The sequence below is a fragment of the Silene latifolia genome, chromosome 8 (genome assembly GCF_048544455.1).
Source record: "Silene latifolia isolate original U9 population chromosome 8, ASM4854445v1, whole genome shotgun sequence".
Classification (NCBI taxonomy): domain Eukaryota; kingdom Viridiplantae; phylum Streptophyta; class Magnoliopsida; order Caryophyllales; family Caryophyllaceae; genus Silene; species Silene latifolia.
Genome location: NC_133533.1, coordinates 43,574,682 through 43,579,807, shown reverse-complemented (window position 1 = coordinate 43,579,807; position 5,126 = coordinate 43,574,682). Strand labels below are relative to the sequence as shown.

The 5,126-nt window shown below is 36.9% G+C and overlaps 1 long non-coding RNA gene across 1 annotated transcript; it reads right to left on the bottom strand.

Annotated features, from left to right (window-relative positions):
- Positions 1–1,464: 1,464 nt before the first annotated feature.
- Positions 1,465–2,376, bottom strand: LOC141594310 (uncharacterized). The gene is made up of 3 exons (XR_012522112.1): positions 2,193–2,376; positions 2,003–2,101; positions 1,465–1,793 (listed from the first exon to the last, which is right to left on the bottom strand). It is a non-coding gene; the product is annotated as an uncharacterized LOC141594310 (long non-coding RNA).
- Positions 2,377–5,126: the final 2,750 nt, after the last annotated feature.

Genomic DNA, 5,126 nt, shown 5'->3' with positions numbered 1-5,126 from the left:
CCTAGTCCCAACCAATCAAGGACTTCGCGCCTACGATGTTATTCACCGAGAGGTCGCATGTCTTATTGTAGGAGTATTTGTCCTCCACAATAGTGCGTGATCACATTAAATCTCATTAAGGAATATGCATGGGATATTCATTGGCAATACTAGTCTGTTGATCAACGTATATCGGTAACGGTTGGCCAACTAGGGTTTGACGTTACTGTCGTGAGATGGCGGTGTTCAGCTGATCCCTTTAGGTCACACCTAAAGGAACGAACCCCAACACGAAAACTAATTAATTATATGAGATACAGTTTAATTAGTCCCTTGATAAATTGACTAAGTAGTTAGTCGATTAAATTAGTTTAGAGAGATATCGAGTTGTGAACTTGAGGCACGGAAATTATTATTTAATTATGCGATAATTGAATAAATATATATTTGAGATGAGAATTAATGATTAAACGGTTAATTGTAAAATTAGTACTAATTGACTAATGTGATTAGTATTGGTACGTAAAATATGTGTGTAGCTGTACACGTATATTTACGGAGTGTTTTAGACGAAATTAATCGGGAAGCATTTAAACATAAAATGATGTTTAAATAAAAATTACACATATTTGTGCGACAAATATAAGAACCAAAATAGACTCGTAACGGGCTTTGGGGCATGTGATTATAGATAATTGTGCATGAGACACAATTATTATGCACCACCAAATTCTATTGGGTGTGCACTTCCCATTGCTTTTTGTCTATTCCATGCATCAATTCGTTGGGCACAAAACACAACCCACAACCCCCTCAATGATCTCCCACTATCCGGCCTCCCCTCTTGAACACCCCATTTGGGTTGTTCATTTCACTACTTCACTTTATCTTTTGCATGTGGAGAAAAAAAAAGAGTTCATCTCTCTAAAAAAATAAAAATATTAGAACTCACATACTAAGTGTTAGTATTATAAATCACTACTACAAGAACCCTTTACTACATCGGAGTTTTAGGGTCATGGACATGGGATAGTGCTCCGATGTAGAGTTCGGTCATGTCCTTATGGTAGTAATGCACATCGGATTTACAACCGATGTCCATTTTTGGATGGACATCGGATTTCTTATATATCACATGTCCATTATTGTTGATACACATCAGATTTTACTCATAATCCCATGTCCTTTACTTGGATGGACATCGCATTTCTTATATATCCCATGTCCATTATTATTGATACACATCAGATTTTACTCATAATCCCATGTCCTTTACAATCTTGTACATCAGTTACTTTCCAAATCCGATGTCCTTTAGTACCCATACACATCAAAGTTTTTCCAAAACTTCATGTGTTTTAGAAACGGTTTACATCCAATTTCCTGCTGAACCGATGTCCATTATTTTGTCAATTTTAAAAAAAAAAAATTGGAAATGGTACTTCTAATGCAAATGAACTGTTAATCCAAAACAGAGGCCATTCATAAATGGCAAACCATATTCCATTCATAGATGGCTTACCCAAATTGGAGGCCATTCAACCAAACATATCAAATTCATACCAAATTTTGACAAACGTTGTTCGTCATACATTGTTTGAATTCAAGCAGCTAATTTAAACAATCCAACAAAGGTTTCGTAATACGTTTCTTACGACAACAAAACATGGCCTTCAAGATCCCGAGACAAACAGAGTTTTCAGAATCAAACTAATAGATTACTACTACAACTAGGCATTCAGAAAATAGTTCGCCCACAAGTCCCGAACTTCATCAATTTCATCTTGTGAATATGCCATTTTGTCTTGAAAAACCTGAAAATCATGCACATGACGACGTCTTATATAATACCACAAATACTAAAACAGCTGAAGCTCAATAATGGGATTTTATGGTAGTAAAACTTGGCAAGGCGACAACAAGCAGGCCATCATAGGCTATCATAGTTACTGTTGATCAGGCAAGGGGGTAAACATTACTTGAAAACATTATACAAGAGTTTTAAAATTTCGGGTAATCTGACCTCATCGATAGCTTTCGTCGGGTCTGAACGAGTCACAATTTCCAGCATGTACCTCATTATGTAGTACCCGCATTCTGTATCACCTTCTTGACGAGCACACTAAAACAGCATGTCGGCAAATTAAAGCAACCATTTTTTGCTATTTAAACGTAATAAAACAAGTAGACATCTGATATAGTAATGAACTTACATTAATTTTCAGCCATTGCGGTGTTTGAGAACTCTTTCTTGCCCCACCGTTGTAGCCGTACACTCGTATAGCTCTATATAAGGTTTCCAATAAATAATTGTCAGCGAATATAGTTCGAAATGGACATTCAGCGAACATTGTGCATGCATAATAACTATCAAGTTCAACTTACGTATTAATGTAGGTTCTTAACTTTGAAGGCACCTTTGAATTTCCGTTGAATCAAACCAAAGTACTTGATTACGATCAACAACGTCAAATACAAGGAGCATCCAATGATCCCTGTGAATAATTTGTAATTTATTACATAATAATCAATAATCAAACTGTTGATACATTTTTTAATACGAGGCGGTAAGGCTGAGTACTTACTTAGCACCATATGGAGCGAAGTAAATTTTTTTTTTCAAGGCTTGCATCCTTGTAGAGATAAGTGTTATTGCATCATCTTGAGCATGGCCTAATAATGAAGTCACTTCTGGACATAAGAACCCATACGTTTTGATGTCACAGACGCTAAACAAGTACCTATAACAATAAACATACAAGTATAACCAAAATTGTAAGATAAAATCAATGACCAATGTCAAACTAAATATATGAGATGCAATTTTAAATCCGGAGTCATTACATACCCAAGAAAAGTCTGAATGACTGGAAGGGAAAGCTTCTTCATGTTCAATAGTGCAAGAATGTCGTCCTTGGCTAGGCGCAACCTTCGCTTAGATCCTAAGACATCCTCGGTCAAGTAGACATCGATTACTTGAGTATCGCCCATCATACCGACTACCTTGGACATTAATCGTCCGGACTCAAATTTTTGGTCCAAAAGAGTTTTCAAGTTGTTGTTTGATCTTGCCACCGACCGATCAATTGTTCTACTCTTACCACTTTCTACCTTTTTTGACTTAGGACTCTCAATTGTCTTTCGCTTTTTGCATTTTGAGTTTGTGTCTGACTTTGCCTCTGTCTCTGCCTCACGTTTCTCCGAGATTCCGAAGAAAAATGGAGAAGCTATAATTACCACTTTCATATCTTTGAAATACTTATGCAATTTTCAATTAAATATGACTTTCATACTGGCGTACGCAAAGTGATTAAATTCTTCGACCAAAGAAGAAATGAACCAATTGCATCACCAACAATAGCAAAATCATCGGTTAGTACAGGTAATGGTATGTCGTCCATATCTTCCATGATAACGTAAACGCATACCCTTAAATTTTCTACTCCAATTGGTTTACCGTGACATACTGATGCCTTCTCAGTGGTCTTGAATACTCGTCCATTTGCCACCTTCTTCAAGTCAGCATTATCTTGCACAGATAGCTCGCACTCAAATCCCTGAGGAACAATAACAGACAAACAGCGAGCATTACTACAATATTAGCTACTCTAAGCAGGTGCGGGTGACTTGTTTCTTATTTATTTACCTTCTCAGGTATATATTTTTCATTATGGACGGAGTAACTGATATTCTCGTTACTCCGTTTCTCTCCCATCATTTCCATTTTCTTATAAACATCGGCCTGTACTTTTTCGGTGATCCGCTTGGTCACACGTAGAAACTCCGCGATAATCCTCCCTCACTTTTTGCTTTGCGCAGCTTTTCCAGGGCATGTGCCAAAGTATTGCTTATGCCCCACTCGACCCCCAACACCTCTTACACGACCATAATGCTCAGCAGTTCCAAGTACCTTAGTTAATTCATCAACCTTCCCACTCGGTACAAATTCCTTTTTCTTGACCATTTCCTTCACAGTTTCGATTGGAAGTTATGAGCCACAACAAATTTAATTTCGTGCAATATAATATAACATTAATAAATCAAGTATAGTCGAGAAAGTGTGACACTCACATATTCTTCAACTTTTTTTTAGTCTCCGGATTTAGACATTCACCATCTTTCCCTATTCTTCCCTCTATCCACAAGTCACCCCGTTTTATCACAGTTGGGGTTTCATCAGATAATTCTCCCGACTCATCGTTGCCCACTTCTTCTTTTTCCTTTTCTTTCTCTTTCAATTTTGCTTCCAACTCGCCTTGTTTTCCGATAACCCCCACGAGACATTCGTGGTGGTACTTGTTCTTCTTCTCGCCTATCGAAAGCTGCCGTCCCGATAGCCTGCAAAAAATATGTTACTTAAAAGCATGATAGTTATTTTTTAATGTAAATTAAAATATATACCTTGAATGGTGACTACTCACTAGAAATTCTTGATCAAGCGCGACTCCTTAAACCTCGCCATACCTCGTTTTTAAGTAAGGATATTTCTTTACCGAATCGGTCTCAACAGCAACTTTCGACCTTTAGGGGTTTTTCGAACACGTAAAGCGCGATCAACTTTGCCTTAAAGTTGGTCCATGTAGTATTTGCAATGCTGATAACTTGCTTCAACTTTGTCTCAGGAATGTCAAAGATCGTCTACAAATAGAAAATTGGTAAATAACTTGTACAAATCAAAGTTTTTATAGCTACATATTTGTTAAGATACGTCATTAGCAAGGACTTCGATCTTACCAAAACATCTTCCCAAATCTTCACCTTAAGATCCTCTTCAACATCCTTCCATGTTTTAATAGTGATTGGCACTTTCGCGCGTCCAAGTAGACCAACATAGCTAGTATACTTAGCACCATTCTTTCCAATAGGCTCACCATCGTCATCAAAATCTCGTCGACTTTATACCTTGATCACGTAATAATGTCAACTCCTTCATAAGGACTACGCTCTTGCTTTTTCTCTTAGAAACTGAACTAGTAGATGGTAAAGAAGACATGATGACCTGCATCAACATTTATGGTAAAGGGAACAGAGGGGCATAAAATAATTAATAAAAACAAGCTAATATAATAGAGTACATAATACATACAAAAGTAATTATTGGGAAACAATAAACAACAGTTAAGAATTTAGAGATTAAAATCTTTGAT